This window comes from Diceros bicornis, chromosome 18, assembly GCF_020826845.1.
Source record: "Diceros bicornis minor isolate mBicDic1 chromosome 18, mDicBic1.mat.cur, whole genome shotgun sequence".
Classification (NCBI taxonomy): domain Eukaryota; kingdom Metazoa; phylum Chordata; class Mammalia; order Perissodactyla; family Rhinocerotidae; genus Diceros; species Diceros bicornis.
The window spans coordinates 44,593,655-44,612,722 of record NC_080757.1 but is presented as its reverse complement, the minus strand read 5'-3'; the positions used below and the strand labels follow the sequence as shown (position 1 = coordinate 44,612,722).

At 37.1% G+C, this 19,068-nt stretch overlaps 1 protein-coding gene across 7 annotated transcripts in view; it reads left to right on the top strand.

The window, feature by feature from the left end:
• Positions 1-19,068, top strand: part of KANSL1 (KAT8 regulatory NSL complex subunit 1) — a 188,748-nt gene that overhangs the window by 150,854 nt on the left and 18,826 nt on the right. The gene's annotated exons all lie outside the window — the stretch shown is intronic.

Here is a 19,068-nt window from a genome sequence, read left to right as displayed (position 1 = left end):
TTTGTTATTGCCCACCACCCCGAAAGGTGGGTTACTAGTATATTTACCAGAGTAAAAAACAAGTGTTGACTGTCAATATTATTGGCTTACCTGCGTTAATTTTCTCTCCTGCATTCCAGAACCAAACATAAAACTCACTTGAGGGAACTCATTCAGTTACTCTGTTTTACAGGACTATTGTCTTAGTTGTCATGGTTGGAATTTTATTCCATCAAATTTTACCAGCTTTTCTGAAATTAGAATATATATTACAACTGAGATGTACTTTCAATGTAGTAGCACATTTCTTTTTGCCCCTAAAAGGCTGTTTTTATGTCATTGGTGTCTTAAAATCAGTGACTACAACAAAGGGTTCAATAAGATAAACTTGTTGGAAATAAACGGGAATGAGATCTATCAGTAAATAATGAAAGGCCTTTAATGCCCAAATTGTTGATTTGGGTTTTATCCTCTAGATTTTAGAGAATTTGAGAGTTTTGAACAGTGAAGTGTCATAAGCCATTTTTTAGAAGATAAATCTGCAGGTAGTTTATGTTTGGAGTGGATTGGCACAAAAGAACAGAATGCAGAAAGACAGACTAACACTAGTAATCCTGGAGGAAATAATAGTCTAAAGGCTCTAAAGCTCTGAAGGTGCAGTAGGTTTTACAGTAACCCTAAGGAAGGATTGCTAGGGTGTGGTAAGTGAATATGGGAATTGAGAGTTCAGAGAACTTTGAGAATGGGAGAGTGAGGTTATCATCTATGGACATCAGTAAAGCCTGGGGAGAACATGGGTACTCTTCTGTATCATGATTTCCTTGTAATATTAGGACAGACCATTACAAGTGGCCTGTATTGCTGTTTATTACGTATTTCATCACTTTAGGGGATGGTGGATGCTAGTAAATAGCTAAGCCCATGAAGAAACACTCAAGTGGGAAGTTTTTAGAATATATGTCATTATGTTTTAGAATATGTGTCATTATATTTATATCCTGCCCTGCTGCTTCTATGAGGTAGATATTTATAATTTAGTCTAAAACATTAGTTTCTAAATATTGAGATTTCAGATCAATAAAATTTTTAAAATAAATGTGGGACCAATATAGGGTTGCTTTTTATTTTGTCCAGTGAAGTTATTTTATAAATAAATCATATTACAGATAGTATTTTTTTTTTTTTATTTTTTTTATTTTTTTTTTCTTTTGTGAGGAGATCAGCCCTGAGCTAACATCCGCCAATCCTCCTCTTTTTTTCGCTGAGGAAGACGGCCCTGGGCTAACGTCGGTGCCTATCTTCCTCCACTTTATATGGGACGCCACCACAGCATGGCTTACCAAGCAGTGCGTCGGTGCGCGCCCGGGATCCGAACCAGCGAACCCCGGGCCGCCGCAGCGGAGCGCGCGCACTTAACCGCTTGCGCCACCGGGCCGGCCCTACAGATAGTATTTTTAAAAGAAAAAAATAATATATCTTGACATTTTTGGATTGGCTTTAATAGCATTTCTTTTAAATTAAAAAAAATAGCGTTTCTTATCAAATGGTTTGGCAGTGCTCTGGCGTGATTTTAGAGTGTTGTAGTCTGTCTTGGAGCTGTTTTAAAGCGAAATTTTAAAGTTGGCTTTTATAGAATTCCCAGTGGTCCTCTACTTCTTCCTTTGTACCACACTTGAGGACATACAGAACATTCTCTTGAGGCCTAGTGTCATGACATTTGTGGTCGAGGACCAAAGAACTAAGATGATTATGAGTCAATATTAAAAGTGAATAATTTGATATCAAATAGGATACATTCTTTATTGACAGGGGGTTCTTGAGATAAGACTTTGGAGGCCCAGCTTTTCAATACTAGTCAAACTTTTGGGAAGGAGCAGGAGTCCCAGGTGGAAAATTGTGGATCCTTAGGAATTAAAGCTACTAAGAGTTCTCAGAAATCACCTAGTATTTCAGAACAATAACCTCTAAACTTTTATGAAAGTGTTTAATATATGCATTGTAAAACACATACAAAATTTTGAAAGACTGAGGTAAAATAAGTAGAAGTTCCAATATTTTATTTATAAATTGTCCTCAAGCCAAAAGAGTGTTTTTAATGCTTTGAACTAATATTCTGTGATTAACAGAGAATGATGAATAGAGCCTTATTTTGATAGTGGAATTCCTCCATGAGCATTGTATTGGGTTTTTTTTATGAGAGACATCAGCCCTGAGCTAACATCCATGCTAATCCTCCTCTTTTTGCTGAGGAAGACCAGCTCTGAGCTAACATCTATTGCCAATCCTCCTCCTTTTCTTTCCCCAAAGCCCCGGTAGATAGTTGTATGTCCTAGTTGCACATCCTGCTAGTTGCTGTATGTGGGACACAGCCTCAGCATGGCCGGACAAGCGGTGTGTCGGTGCGCACCCGGGATCCGAACCCAGGCCGCCAGTAGCGGAGCATGCGCACTTCACCGCTAAGCCACGGGGCCCGCCCTGTATTGGGTTTTTATTGGGAATTCCTTCAGAGAGAATTAATATCATCACATTATTAAGGGAACATAGGTATCCAAGTTTTTTGTTTTTTGTTTTTTGAGGAAGAGTGGCCCTGAGCTAACATCTGTTGCCAATCTTTCTCCTTTTTTCCTTCCCAAAGCCCCAGTAGATAGTTGTATGTCATAGTTGTACATCCTTCTTGTTGCTCTGTGTGGGACACGGCCTCAGCATGGCTTGATGAGTGGTGTGTAGGTCGCACCTGGGATCCTAACCGGCGAACCCTGGGCTGCCCAAGCAGAGCGCACAAACTTAACCACTACACCACCAGGCCGGCCCCATATCCAAGTATTTTATCTCTTCATTCAGTTCTTATATTTCCTACATTCTTGATATTTTTGTGATATGAATGAATGTTTCTGTTAGTGTTATTTTATGAATGCTGTTGACTTTTAGATAACTGTTTTGTAATTGAACACTTTTCTGAACTCTTAACAGTTCTTTGGTTGTTTGATTTTCTAGGTAGGCTATCTGTCTTCGGCAAACAATTTGACACCTCTTTATACACTTATTTCTTTTCCTTGTCTGGATTCATTAGTTGGTCGTAGTAACGCATCTCATTAATGGTTTTAATGGCAATGCTTTTAGAAGTGCACTATTAATTTTGATGTAGGATAACTTCTTAAAATGAATTAGGACACTGTCATTTGCTATGGTCTGGAAAAGTTTAAAGATTTTTGAGGAATAGAAAACATTCTTAGTCTTATTTTTATTTATTTTTTAATTTTTTAAAAAGATTTATATTTATTTATTTTGGTGAGGAAGATTGGCCCTCAGCTAACATCCATTGCCAGTCTTCCTCTTTTTGTGGAGGAAGATTAGCCCTGAGCTAACATCTGTGCCCATCTTCTTCCATTTTGTATATGGGACACCGCCACAGTGTGGCTTGATGAGCGGTGCATAGGTCTGCACCCGGGATCCTAACCTGCAAACCCGAGGCCACTGAAGTGGAGTGCGCAAACTTAACCACTACATCACCAGGATGGCCCCGCATTCTTATTTTTAAATCCCTCTACCACGATTATATCCGTTTATTTTTCTTGTCTTTTGATTGTTAGCAGTTTTTCTATTTTATTGATCTTTCAAAGATTAGTTCTTTGCTGTTAATGCCTTCTTCCTGTGGTCTTGGGTTTTTCCCTCCTCTCTGCCTCTATTCAAATGCTTAGTTAATTTATTTTCTGTTCTTTCTTACATAATAATAAAAGCTTTTAACTTTTTGAATTTTTTTCTGAGTGTAGCTTTGGATGGCATTCCACAGCCTTTGATGTGTGAAGTGTTCTTTTTGCTGTTTTGTTTTTTGTATGAGGAAGATCAGCCCTGTGCTAACATCTGCCAATCCTCCTCTTTTTTTTTTTTTTTTTTTTTTTTTTTGCTGAGGAAGACTGGCCCTGGGCTAACATCCGTGCCCATCTTCCTCCACTTTATATGGGACGCTGCCACAGCATGGCCTGTCAAGCAGTGCGTCGGTGCGCGCCTGGGATCCAAACTGGCGAACCCTGGGTCGCTGCAGCAGAGCTCGCACACTTAACCGCTTGCACCGCTGGGCTGGCCCCTCTTTTTGCTGTTTTTAAATTGACTTTGAGTTGTTGAGTTCTTTTCCCAAGAGTTAAGAATTGAGTTTCCAAATTCTAAATGGTTAGTTTTTCTTTTTAAACTTTTTGTTATTAATTACTAATTTTTATAGCATTTTAGTCAAAATGGTGTTTCTATAATTTCTGCTTATATTTGTGGTCTATTATGATGATATTTTAAAAATTTCATTGGTGTCTAGTATAGAGTTTTATATAATTATATCCTCTTAGTGACTTAATGGCTCCTGTCTCCAGTAGTTGTTTTTACCTTACATTATACTTTTCTTGATATTAATGTTATAGCATATGCATTGTTCTCATCCATTTACTTTTAGCATTTTGTTTTCTATGTTTTTTGAAACATCATAAAAGCAGATTTAGGTGGTTTTCTTTTTTTTTTAATCTCCTTAAAGTCTTGGATTTTAATGGGGATTTTATTAAGTAAATAGTTTTCAATTTTATATTCAATTTTGAAACTAGATTTAAAGACTTATTTAGGCTTATTTTGATTGTAATGTTTCATTGTTTACTGAGAGTCCTTTTTATACTTTCATATGCCCATTTATTGAGTTCTTAATTTGGATTTGTAATTTTTCAGTGATTAGAGCAACAATTTGACCATATTTCAAGTTGTTAGATCATAACCTTTGTCACTTAAAACTCTGTTTCACTGTCTTTTGGTGGGTGAGGGGTACAGTTGTTTGTTGTGGTTTTTTTTGTCACAGAATTAGACTGATGCCAATCTTATTTATTTATTTCTTTTTTGTGAGGAGGACTAGCCCTGAGCTAACATCCGATGCTAATCCTCCCCTTTTTTCTTGAGGAAGATTGGCCCTGAGCTAACGTCCGTGCCCATCTTCCTCTGCTTTATATGGGACGCTGCCACAGCATGGCTTAACAAGCGGTGTGTTGGTGCGTACCCGGGATCCGAACCTGTGAACCCTGGGCCGCCGCAGCGGAGCACGCACGCTTAACCGCTTGCGCCACCGGGCCGGCCCCTTATTTTTATTTCTTTATCTTGGTAATTGATTCTACTCTGCACTGTCCTATATGGTATGGTAGGCACTAGCCACATTTCAAGTGTTCAACAGTCACATGTGACTAGTGGCTACCATATTTAGTCACACAAATACAGAACATTTCCATCATTGCAAAACTACGTTGGATAATGCTGCAGAGTTTTTATATAGCTCTGTCAAGGTTTCATCTATAATACCTTTGGGTTTTGATACCCTTAAATTTGTGCTTCTCTTTAAGTATACCAATTATATATTATATATATGTTATTTTCTATCCTTTTTATCTAGCTCTTACTACCTGCTCCACAACATTATTGTGATCATTAATTACATATGGGAGTGATTGGCACAGTTTGGTTGCACATAATAAGTATTCAGATGTTGGCTGTTAACTTTTCTATCATTGTTTTTGTCTCTTTGGTTCTCCCATAGTGCAAAGGAAAAAGAAAAGTTTGTTACCCACATCCTATTTTAATTTTCTGTGTCATCAGTTCTGACCTATAGTTCCTGTTATATAGGTTTTAATTCTACTATCATGGGTTAAAATTTTCTTTTCAGATTTTATATTTCCTTTTTTATGTCATATTGTTGTGCTTTCGTCCTACCCTATTACCTTGTAATAGAGGCTATGTTATCTTTTACTCTATTGGAGATGCCAAAAGTTTCATTAATTGTTTTACCAAATTTGTGTAATGGATAGTTTTCCAGGGGTGTATTGTTTCTGAATTTCTCAGATTTTCTTCCTTTTCCCTTGTTTTGCAGTGTTCTACTCATAGTCTCCGTGGCTGAGTTTTTTTTTTTTTTTCTTTCATCCTTAAAAAATAAGTTGATCTTTCCAGATTCTGTGTTTATCACTAGAAACATTTAGTAGCTGGCTGTATGAGTTTTCTGTCATAGTTTTGAATGCTAGAAGTTTGAAATCAGGGTGTCAGCCCTTGCTGCCTCTGAAGGCTCTAGGGAAGCATCCTTTCTTGCCACTTCCTGCTTCTAGTGGTTGCCAGCAATCCTTAGCATTCCTTGGCTGGTGGTAGCATAACTCCTATCTCTGCCTCTGTCCTCACGTGATCATCTTCCTGTGTGTCTGTGTTTCTGTATTTTCATGTGGTCTTATAAGGATCCCCGTTATTGGATTTAAGGCCGACGCTAATCCAGTACTTCATGTTAAACTCAGTACATCTGCAAAGACCCTATTTACAAATAAGGTCACATTCTGCGGTTCTGGGTGCAAATGAATTTTGGGGATGGGGCCTGGGAGGAGATACTATTCTACTCAGTACACTGGCCCTTGGTCCTTCTCTCTGCTACTCATATGGTGGTTGAATCCTTTTCTCAATTCTAAATGTGGAAGACAGACTGATAGATGCTATTCTCAATTCAATTCCTGAGTTTTAGCAACTTTCATACTTAGCATACCTTTGCTCCGTAACAGTTGGACTTCCTTTTACTCCCACTGCCAATTTTCTGGGGCCCTTCTGCACCATTTGATTTACTGTGTGAAGAACTTCAGTTCCTTTTGTATAGAAAAATTTACCAGGTTTATCTGCCTCCTCCCATGTTTTTTTTAAAAATCTATCAAGTATAAAGAATGATGTAACAAACCTCTATGTACATACTACCCTACGTGATAATATCTTGACATATTTTTACTTCATGTGTTTTTATAATATTTAAGAGAAAATTACAGGTAAACAATGTTCCTATTATTTTCTATCATCTCTTGTACTTCTTCCTCCCTAGAGGTAACCACTGTCATGAATTTGGTGTGTATACTCCCAGTTCAGGTTCTTATGTTTACTACACATATATGTATCCATGAGCAAAATGCAGTATTTTCAGTTTAAAGTTTATATAAAAATTTATATAAATGCCATCATGGTGTACATATTCTGCAACTTGGTTCTTGTTTTTTTTTAATTCACTATTGTGAATCAAGATCTCCATGTTGATAAATATAATTTCAGTTCAATTTTTGTAAATAGTCCACCTTTCCTAAGAAAAAGACAATATATTTGTATGGATGTGAGTATATCCATATCCTGTTTGTTGACTTCAGGGTTCTAAATTTAACTCATATCTTGAGCTTATTAATTCTGTGCATATCTTCTGTATCCTTTAGTCTGCTTTCTATTTGTTTTTGAAATATATTTGATATGTAACACTGTGTAAGTTTAATACATTTATATTGCAATATGATTGCCGTTGTAGCCTTAGACATCTCTGTTGTGTCGCATAATTATCATTTCTTTTTTGTGGTGGGAATAATTAAGATCTAGTCTCTTAGCACATTTGTTGTTTATAATACAGTAGTGTTGTCTGTAATCACTGTACTGTGTATTAGGTCTCTGGGACTTGTTGATCTACCAGTTGCAAGTTTGTACCCTTAAACATCATCTCTATTTCCCCACCCTCCATTTCTGTTTGGTTTTTTATTCATATATTTCCAGGATGGCTGGTTAGGTACATACAAGTTCCTGATGGTTATTTCTTTGTCTTTGTTGTTCTTTTCGTCATTGTGTTGTTTCCCTCTTGATTTCTATTAATGCTTTTACTTTAGGTAGGTTTCTTTGGTAAGTACTCGCTAGATATATCTTTTTCCATCTGTTTTCTATGTTGATTTGTTTTACATGTGAATCAAATCCATTTACATTTACTCTGATTACTATTATATTTGGAATTATTTCTCCCATAGTTATTTTTTTTAAGCCTTGCCTTGTTTTTATGCCTTTTCTGCTATTTATTGGGTTAGTGAAATATTCTTTTCATCTCTAGCTGCTTTGGGAACAATAGGCCTTTAGAATGCCCCTTTTTAAAACTCGGATCTTGCCTTCCTATTATCTATAATTATCTTTATTATTTTAGTTCCCTTGTTTTTAGTCATTAAGTTCATACTTATTTACATTTACCATCACTTTTGCCATTTTTGTTCATGATTGCTTCTTGCATCCTACTCCATGTTTAGCCTTCCAGCAATGGTCTTTGAGTTGTAAAGTCAGTCTTTATATATTAAAAACATACAGAATTATGCGGCTGGCCTGGTGGTTAAGGTCACATACTCCACTTTGGTGGCCTGGGGTTCGCAGGTCCAGATCCTGGGTGTGGACCTATGCACCGCACATCAAGCCACGCTGTGGAGGCATCCCACATATAAAATAGAGGAAGATGGGCACAGATGGGCTCAGGGACAATCTTCCTCAACAAAAAGAGGAAGATTGGCAACGAATGTTAGCTCAGGGCCAACCTTCCTCACCAAAAAAAAACACCCAAAAACATACAGAACTGTATTTTGTGTGTGTATACATATAAGTATTTGTGAATACACAACACGTGTATAGATTGCCTTTATTCTTGAATGATGACTTAACTGCATGCAAAATTTTCTGTTCAGCACTTTGAAGATACTTCATTGCTTTCCACTACTTACTGTTGTTGATGAAAATTCTGATGTCAATTTAAATGTCTTTCCTTTATAGGTTATCTGTATCTTAGGTAACTTAAGTCCTCCAACTCCAACTACTTTGGTTTTATTTGTTATGTTTTGCAATATCAAGGGACATATTTAGATGTATGAATTAGTTTTTAGCCACTTAGGGTCTTGGTGTGCACCTTCAAACTGAGAGTTCTTGTCTTTCTTGAGTTTTAAAAAATTTCTAGTCATCGTTTCTTTAAATTTTTCCTCTCTTTCATTCTTTCTTTTTTTTATATGGAATGTCTATCTGTTAGATCATTATAGATCTTCTCATTCTCTCTTCCATATCTCTTAATTTCTTCTCTTCAGAATTTGTCTGTGGTTACTTTTAGAAACATCTTCCTTTTTTCATCCTTTCTGTTCTGTTTTATGACTTGCTTTCAAATTGTTCTATTTCTAGTTTGTCGAGGACAAATTCTTCCCGTTTTGCATCTACTGACTGCCTCATCAATCTCTATTCTTGTATGATTTTTAATCTTTCACTGTGAGCTCATCTGGGGCAGGGGTGAGGGAGGCATGCTTTCTGTAAGAGTCTTGTGATCCCAGGGCTATGGAAGTGTTCTTAAAGCACAGTTTTCCATTAGCTTCTGAAGAGGCCTCAGGAGTCGAGGTGAATTTTGAGTGGTAAATTCTTAGTTTAAGGTCCCTGCACATACATAGGTAGTATGAATTTGGACCTCTTATCTGAACATGGGTCAGGACTGGTCGTTCACTTTCTTTCAGGTGACTTTTTCCACTCAAGTCCCAGGATAGATGTTAAACTTCCTTGCCACTTTCCTGGCTGCTTGACCGAGACTTTCTCATTATTGCCTTTACTTTGAGTTCTCTTTCTGTTTCTTGCACCTCAGAATTTCCTACTCTTGATTCAAGCTATAGACCCTTTGGCAGTGTGATAGTCTGTGGACTCCTCAGAATAAATTTTTAATGCATAAAATAAAATACATTGGATTGTAGGGGAAACCAAGTATGTTGAAATGATTATTTAAAAAAAAATTGGGGGGGCTGGCCCCGTGGTGTAGTGGTTAAGTTAGGTGCGCTCTGCTTTGGCGGCCCAGGTTCACAGGTTTGGATCCCAGGTGTGGACCTACACCACTCATCAGCCATGCTGTGGTGGCAACCCACATACAAAATAGAGGAAGATTGGCAATGAATGTTAGCTCGGAGCAAATCTTCCTCAGCAAAAAAAAAAGGGAAAAAGAAAATTGTGGTATAGTAACATGTACTTCTTTATTAATGCGTTAAATAACAAGAATTAGCAGTAGGTGTAATAAATATCATGATTTTGAAGTAATGATGTGCATAAAGATACTTCAAGATGTCTGCCAGCACTGTAATGTGATTCGTGCATCAATTTGGAGAACACTTCATGCCATATCTTCCTCTCAAAGATTCATAAAAGATGTTAAAGAGTTAAAAGTCTTTTGTTAAAAAGAAGAAAATTTTTTAGTTTCCCCATCTTATTTGACCAGGGAACCATTGTAAAGTAATACTGGTTAAGCGTGCTCATGAATTACTAGGATTCCAAGAGAAACATTTCTGAACGTCTGCTTTCTGCCCTGTAATCTCTTTGTAGGTGATGTTTGTACACTTGGCAATACTGAAATAAAAAGCTTAAAAATGAAACCTTGACCCACCAACATTTTCCGCTTTTAAAATTTCATTCTAAAATTATGAATAGATGCAGTAGATGTTTTTAAATATCCTAAAGTAAATATAAAATATAGAAACTTTATTTGCAACATTGACTTAGTTATTGATCCCATTTTCTTTTCAAATATAGTCTAAATAAGTTTACAGGAAAATTACCTAATAAAAGATCATTCAAATGATTGCACATTTTCTTTCAATGTTTGATGCACTTACATTTGTTTTAATTGATGTGCACATATATTTTTTATTTTTAAGTTGCATGTACATATTTCTTAATATTAGTAGTACTTAGCATTTTAGATGCCACATATGAAGTGATGCCATGGTTTAACCTTTCCATACTTCATTTTCATTCTTATATACAAGGTGACCCTTGAGCATTTTGGTATACATTTCAAAATCTCTTCCTATTTTTTTCCATTATCATCTTAAACTACTTCCTTCAGGGTCTACTTTGTAAGAAATTTTTACCATCTACTGTTGTTATTAGTTCTGTATACTGCAAGTTTAGGCTATTTTAAGATTGAATCAGATAGGACTGTCTTCAGTGTTGTGGGTGGTTATTGCCACTAGTAATGCTTTTAACTTGAACAATGATTTCTTACTATTACTTGAACAATGATTTCTTACTATTATCAGAAACCGCTGTGTTCAGATTACCAAAATTCTCTCATAAATGATTTTTCAAGTTGACTTGAATCAAGATCCAGATAAGGTCCATACAATCCAGTGAGTCTTTTAAATATCATTTTATAGGTTTCGTCTTCATCTCTTTTTTCCTTAGAATTTAAACAGTTGTGTAATATGCTGAGATGTGGTTTTCTTTGTGTTTTCATTCTGCTTGGGGTTTTGCAGAGCTTCTTAAATCTGTGAATTCATATCTGTAATCAGTTTTAGCATAAACAAGGCTGTTATCTCTTCAAATATTGCTCGTGCTCTATTCTCTTTTTCTGGGCCTCCAATTACAAATATGTTGGACTTTGTCACAATGCCCTGTGTGCCCTTTATATTCTATTCTGTATTTTCTTTTTTCCTGTTTCTTAATTTATATAGTTCTATTAATCTATCTACCAGTCATCCTATCCTCTTTTCTCTTGTATCTAATATAATATCAGATTCATCTGTTGAATTCTTAAGTTTCCATTTGATTCATTTATGTATATATTTAAACCTTTTTGATGGTTTCATCTTTCTTCTCCATATTTCCCTGAACATAATAATCATTTATTTTTAAATCTTTGTCTGCTGATTCCATAATCTGGATCATTGGGGGCTCTGTTTCTGTTGTTTTGTTTTCAGTCACTGTTAGATAGTATATATTTAAAAGATTTTAGCAGTTTCCATGCTTTCTCTCCAGAACAGATTCACCTTCTGGAGAATATAGAATGGGGGCTGAAAACTTGAACACAATTAGGGATGGGGCTGAGTTGCAGCCAGGTTGCTGTTTTGGTAAGGTTTTGTTTCTCTCTGGTCCATTCTTAGGGTGTAGCCTTGTTTCTCACCCCCACTTTCACCTGAAGGCCTGATATGTTGACCAGTCCCCTTCCCCCTGGTGTATCCTGAACTCTGATTCTAGTCTCCTCATTAGAGCGAGACTGCCAAAAACTCCTCTCTACTTTTCAGAGGCTTTCTGCTTAGCTTCTTAGCCTCCTACACGTCACAGCTTCAGAATTTGCCAAATGCGTTGGGAGAGTGCGTAGCTGACTTGTGTCATACTTAGTTTCCTGTCTTTTCTTTTCACTGAGAACTTGGCTCTTCAAGTCTCTAATGTTGTCCCTTTAGCCCTACAAAACCATCAAAAGCTCTGCTCATTTCTCTGTGCTTAGAAGGGGCCCTCTACCAAGGCACCAAATTCTAAGCATCTTTTCCAAAATCATACATTGTCCGCAGGAAGAAGCAGCTCCACACTTTTGTGATTCTTCTCTCTCTGGAATCTTGGCTCCTCAATATTGTCATTGTTTTAGCATTTCTCTTATGTCTTAAAGTTGGTTTTGTTTTTTTTTTTTTTTAAATCTAGCCTTTCTAGTTACTCTCAGTGCGAGTGTTAGTTTGCTATAAGCTATCCATTATCCCCCTTTTCCCTGTAATTTATTTGTTGAGAAAACTGTTTATCCCTTTGTATCCTGTGGCTTACATTTTTCTGATTGTATCTTTGTAGTGTTACTCTCTTGCCTCTTGGCATATCTAGCAATGTTTTATTGGATCTTGACATTTAATTTTACGTAGTTGAAGCATATGGATTGTGTTATCTTCGTTTTAAGAGGCTTTGTTTTGTTGGCAGATAAGTTACTTGAGGTATGGTTTTTCCTTTATTAGGGAGGGTGTAGCCTACTTGATAGTTTAACTCCACTAACATGTCAGGATCTTCTGAAATCTTTCTTGAATGCTCCATGCCATTTTGCTAGTGAGAATTCAAAAGACCCCCCACCTGTGTTAGCTCTGGGAACCATTCGTTTCACAGCTCCTCAGTTGTTCTTTGCCTTACCTCGTGGAGTTTCACCCTGTACATGGGCTTCTTAGTATTCAGTGAACACTCAAGGGAATCACATGAAGATTTCTGGAGCTCTTTTTCTATATAGCTTCCTCTTCTCAAGAATTCTGCTTCACAGTGTCTGGTCACGTGAGTCTCTGAACTTCTATCTCTGGGGTTTGTGTCCTCAACTCAGTGAAACCATCATGCTCTGCTTAGAATCTCTCTACCTGCTGTGCGCTAAGCCAGAGCAATCACAAAGTCCACCTCATTTGTTTCTCAGTCTTAAGCAGTGTGTTGTCCAGTTTTCTAGTTTATAGCTACAGGATAAATCTGATCACTGCTACTCCATCATGGCCAGACGAAGTCATTGTTTTCTTTTCCAAAATTTTATTATGAAATATTCAGACACAGTAAAGTTAAATGAATTTTACAATGAACAACTGTATATTTACCCCCTAGATTCTACTATTAACATTTTACTGCATTTTATCACATATCCATCCTTCTGTCCATTCATTAATCTATGTTATTTTTAGCGCCTTTAAAAGTCAGTGATGGGGGCCAGCCCGGTGGAGCATGCGGTAAAGTGCATGTGCTCCACTGCGGCGGCCCGGGGTTCACCGGTTCGGATCCCGGGCGCACACCAACGCACCGTTTCTTAAGCCATGCTGTGGCAGCGTCCCATATAAAGTAGAGGAAGATGGGCATAGATGTTAGCCCAGGGCCAGTCTTCCTCACCAAAAAAAAAAAAAAAGTCAGTGATGTTCCTCTGTTTCCTGCATTTCCTGAAAATTGGTAGTTGGATATAAAGACTTGAACAAGTCTAGGTTTGAATTTTGGCAAAAAGACAAAAGATAACTTGTGTACTTGCTTCAGAACACGCGTAATGTCTTGTCTCTTTGTGTTATCAGCTACGAGTGGTCATTGTCTGGACCCATTTCATTAAGGAGTTGAAGACCAGTGCTATTCTTTTTGTATCATTTCTATTTTATTTATTAGCTAGACTACATCTATAAAGAGAAAATTGTGTTTTTCAACTATTGGTTTACCCTAAGGTACTGTTTGTACAGAAAAAAAGCATGATTACTGTTTATTTCCTTTTAGCTACCAATTTTCAAAATAATAAGTTGGTTTGCTACTGTCTTCCAAGGGCAATCAATGAAGTCTTTGTTGGGGGGTGCGGTGTATGATTATGGAGTCATTGATTTAAACATATTTGGGTTATTCAAGCCATTGAAATTCTTTTTGATACTTAAATTGTCATCTTTGATCAGTGGAAGCCTCTTCAAGCTTGCTCTTGAGTCCTTTTGCCTTGACTTTGGTAGTCTTAAGAGCTTTTTTATTTCTCATCATTAATATTTAATGGGAGCCTATGCTTTGAATTTTTCTAGGAGGGATGATCATAATTGGAGCCCCATGGTTCTCAACGATTTTGCCCTCCCAGGCAACATTTGGCAATGTCTGTAGTCATTTTTGGTTGTCACAAAGAGAAGGAGAGTGCTGCTTGCACCGTGGGATGCTGCTACTTACCTACAGTGCACAGGACAGCCCGTCAACAACAAAGAGTTATCTAGTCCAGAATGTCAGTAGTGCTGTTGTTGAGAAACTTTGACATATACTAATTTAGCTAACATTTGTGTAGTGTTTTAACAGTTTATGAAATCATATTACCTTTCCCACAGTCTCATGACAGTGGTGGTATCGGTCCTTTGTTATACAGATGAATAAGTTTGAGGAGGTCATATGACTTACCAAAGGTCATACAACTAAAAGTAAGAAACTAGAATTTGAAATGGAGGTCTTTGGTGGTAGGTGTTCTTTTTTCCTTCTCCCATTAAATAAAAATACTTAATATGATAATAAAAGTAGCAGAGAAAAGGTTGAGAGCCAGACACTGTTCTAAGTGATTTTATCCTCAAAACAGCCTTATCAGGTAGGCAGCTGTTATTACAGATGAAGTCATTAAGTAAATTGTCTAAGATCATACAGCTAGGAAACAGCAGAGTTAGGGTTCAAACCCAGACAGTCTGGCCCCATAGTCCACACTTTTCACTAGTGTATGTTGCCTCACTATTTTTTCTTTTACAATTCAAGCATAATGTTTGTTTTTATATTTAAATCTTTAGTTCCTTTGGAGTTTATTTTGATATGAGGTAGGAGTCCAACTTTTGTTTTCTAAGTAACGTCTTGGTTTCCCTGATACACTTATTGAAAAAAATCATCTTTCCTTTTTTTTCTTTTTTTAACTAATTCAAATAGAAACATCACCTTTGTTAAACATTAAAGTGTTATATATACATTAGTCTACTTCTCTTTTCTGTTTAAGTAATTTTTCTGTTCTTTAACTAGTAGCAGATTGTTTTAATTACTGTAACTTGAAAATACTTTTAATATGTGATAGGGCAAATCACTCCCCTCTATCTTTGCTTATCAGAAATTTTTTTTTTTTTGGTGAGGAAGATTCGCCCTGAGCTAACATCTGTTGCCAATCTTCCTTTTTTGGCTAAAGGAAGATTCACCCTGAGCTAATATCTGTGCCAGTCCTCCTCTGTTTTGTATGTGAGTTGCCACCTCAGCATGGCTGACAAGTGGTGTAGGTCCGAACCCGCGAACCCCAGCCGCTGCAGCAAAGTGAGCCAAACTTAACCACTACTCCATAGGGCCAGCCCCTATCAGAAATTTTTATGGGGACTTTTCCCCCTAGCATTTATTCTTCTGGTTATAGTTTTAAGATTATTTGCTTAAATCCCATTTGCCTTTTATCCCCTCACCACCAAAAACTGAGTTTAAGATTATAAATTAATTTGTAGAATATTAATAGCGTTAAGCTTTGTGCTTAAGATTTTTAGGGTATTAAGAACACGATCTTTTTCACTTGCATGTTTCTAAATAAAAGTTATTTTTAGGAAGGTGACATTTGAGAAAAAGACCTGAGCTGAGGGAATGACTATAGAGCTAATAGGAGAAAAACCAAGTGCAAACGCCCATGATCTGGAAGTGCGCCTGCCATATTGGGCAAATAGCAAGGAAGTCAGAGTAATTGATAGAGTGAGCTAGGAGAGAAGCAGGAAATGAGGTCAGAGGATAAAGGTGACTGGTGGTATAGGGCTTTGTGTGCACCATTGCAAGAACTTTGGCTTTTATTGCTTGTGAGAGGAGAAGCAATTTGAAATGTCATGATCTGACTGAGGCTGTAAAACAAGATTACACTGACTACTGTGTTGATTAGTTGGAAGTAGGGGCAAGCAGAGAGACTGGGTAGGAGGCTATTGAAGAAAACTCATATGAGAAAAGATTGTGAATTAGACCACGGTGATTGTAGTTGAGGTGGTATAAAGTGGTCGGATTTAGGATACATTTACAGGGTGGAGACAACAGGGTTTCCTGATTGGATATAGGGTATAATAAAAGAGCGAGTTGAGGATGAGTCCAGAGATGTAGGACTGAGCAGCTGGAAGTTGGGAAGAGCGGGAGCTCAGTTTTGAACTTGTTAACTCTGAGATGCCTATTAAGACCTCTAAGTGGAGATGTTGAGTGGGCAGTAAAATATATGTCTCAAATTATACTAATTGGTGTCCTAATATTAAATAATCTTGATATCCAGAATGAATCCCCACTTGCTCATGGTAGGTGGGGTTTATATTTGTTGTGATTTTTTAAAAAATACATTTTTTTAATGAGTTTAAAAAAACCTTTTTTTTTTTTGTGAGGAAGATCAGCCCTGAGCTAACATCCTTGCCAATCCTCTCCTCTTTTTGCTGAGGAATACCGGCTCTGAGCTAACATCTATTGCCAATCCTCCTCCTTTTTTCCCCCAAAGCCCCAGTAGATAGTTGTATGTCCTAGTTGCACATCCTTCTAGTTGCTGCATGTGGGACGCCGCCTCAGCATGGCCCGACAAGTGGTGCATCCGTGCGCGCCTGGGATCTGAACCCGGGCTGCCAGTAGTAGAGTGAGCGCACTTAAACTGCTAACCCAGGGGGCTGGCCCCTAAAAAAACTTTGTTTTAAAATGGGTTCCTGCATACAGTTGCCATCTGTGTGTGTGTGCCGTTGTGTACTTAACAAATATATCTGTAGGATAAATTCTAGCTGTGGATTTGTGCAAAGAAGATATGAATTAAGTAATTTTAAAGTTGTCCAAACTGTCCTTCAAAAAAGTTCCAAAAATTTGTCTTTGAATAAATTGTGTTGATATTTTTATATATTCCTAGGTTCTGTTTATTAATATTTTACTTTACAGTTTTCATTCAAAAGTGAAATTGATGTTTAAGTTATATGTGTGCACGTACCTTTTGTCAGATTTTAAGTAAGAATTCTATTTTTCTAAAAGGACTATAGAATTCATTCTGATTTGTCAGCATCAGCCATTTTAATTGAATAGAAATTATCTGTTCTTTAATGTTTTTAAAGACTTCACTGAGGAAGCAGACTAGTCTGAGCCCCTACGTTTTTTTAGGCATGCATATTGTATTCCCTGATTAGATGGAATACAAAAATATATAACATTTAAACATCATAGAAATGCATAACATAGAAAATGAAAGCCTTCCTTAATCTCTCCCCCACTCCCTCCTCCATGATGAGACATGAGTGGTTTCTTGCACATTCCTCTATCCTTCTTCTCTCTGCATGTTATAAATGTTTTATTTGGATAACATTACTATGCTAAGACTTTTTATTTTAGCTTGGCAGTTTATCTTAGCTGTTTCTTCAGGTTAGCTTATAGAGAACTTAGCTTTATGCTTATAAATGGCTGCAGTAGAATGTTCCATTTATGTGTGCATATATATATGCTGTTCGCCTTTTTTCTTTTTCTCTTCATTAGGCTAGTCTTATAGTTTATCTAATTAATTGGTCTGTTCCTATCCACCCTGCCCTTGAGGTGGGTATGGGAAGAAAGAAAAGAAAAGCTTTGCAAAGAACAGCTCTTAAATTTTCTATTTCTAGGATGTATTTCCTGTTTTGATAATTTCAGCCTTTATCTTAATTGCTTTTCTTAGTTTTGCTTTCTTATTCTTGCTGTATTCTTTTTACCCTACACCCAGTCTGTTGGCTGTTGACTTAGGGATATACTCTAGCCGTAAAATGGAATGTTGTTCATTGTCCCACATGGAGAGCTAGCTGATATCATGGGTTAGTGTATGAGGGAAAAACACGTCTCTTTTAAGATTTCTTATTTTAATTTTTGATACCTTTTTTAAATCTCTCTTTGTTTTTTATTTATTTATTTTTTTGGCAAGGAAGACTGGCCCTGAGCTAACATTGGTGCCAGTCTTCCTCTACTTTGTATATGGGACACTGCCACAGCATGGCTTGATGAGAGGTGTGTGGGTCCACGCCCAGGATCTGAACCCGTGAACCCTGGGCCACCAAAGCAGAGCGTGCGAGCTCAACTACCGCACCACCAGGCCAGCCTTGCTAATCTTTTTAATGTTTAAAGTTTGGGTGCAATTTTTAGACCTTAACTAATTACCTAAATCCTCCATTCATCTACTGTATCGTCTCTGGTTTTCATCTCTGCCTACATGTGCCCTTCTCTCTTTACCTCAAAAGGTTATCTCCTCCAGAAAACCAGCCCTGATTAAATAGGGTGCAAAGGATTTTTTTTCCCCAAAACAACCAATGTTGTCTACATACAGAAGTGTCATGTTTAGTTGATATAATTTCCTTTCAATGGCAACTACAATTGCAGCTCATTAGAATTCTTTTACTTTAGTGCAAGTTGCTCAGTCTAACCTTCATAAGACCTTCTTTGCATGCCACCCATTTATGTGGTTGCAAGAAGGAGGCAGTTGGGGAAAGCTGATAAAGACCATATTGTTCTCATATTTATCTTTCTCCTATACGTGCTTGTAAAGGCAAACAGCTTTCGAGAGATGTCTGTGCTGAAAAGAAATGCAGCTCTGGCAGTTGTTACAGTTTTTGCTAGCAGAGTTTTGATGCTACCCTTTTGTCTTGATTACAGTACTATCCTTGCTGCTAGCATCCCTTCTCGTAGCGCCATTCCATGGGCAAATCCTTTCTTCTAGGACTGCACGCTGCCCGAATGCTTTTTATGGGTCATGCTTTGGCAAATGCCAGACTTGTTCATCCTAACACTGGAACTTAGGGATCCTGCATTCAGCATGACCTGAAGTTTTTGCCTCAAAGCATAAATTTGTAAAATTCCCATTTTTTTACAGAATTACATCTTTTGAAGACTTAGATTATATTTCACTGTGGACTTAGCTGGAGAGGTTATTTCTTATCCTGCCCACATGTATGCAAAGGAGGTTTAATGGAAATAATTTCCATCCCCTTGGAATTAATCTAACACAAAGACTTATGGGTGTGAACACTCACCATACAAAATTTATTTTCATTACTTAGGCATGTA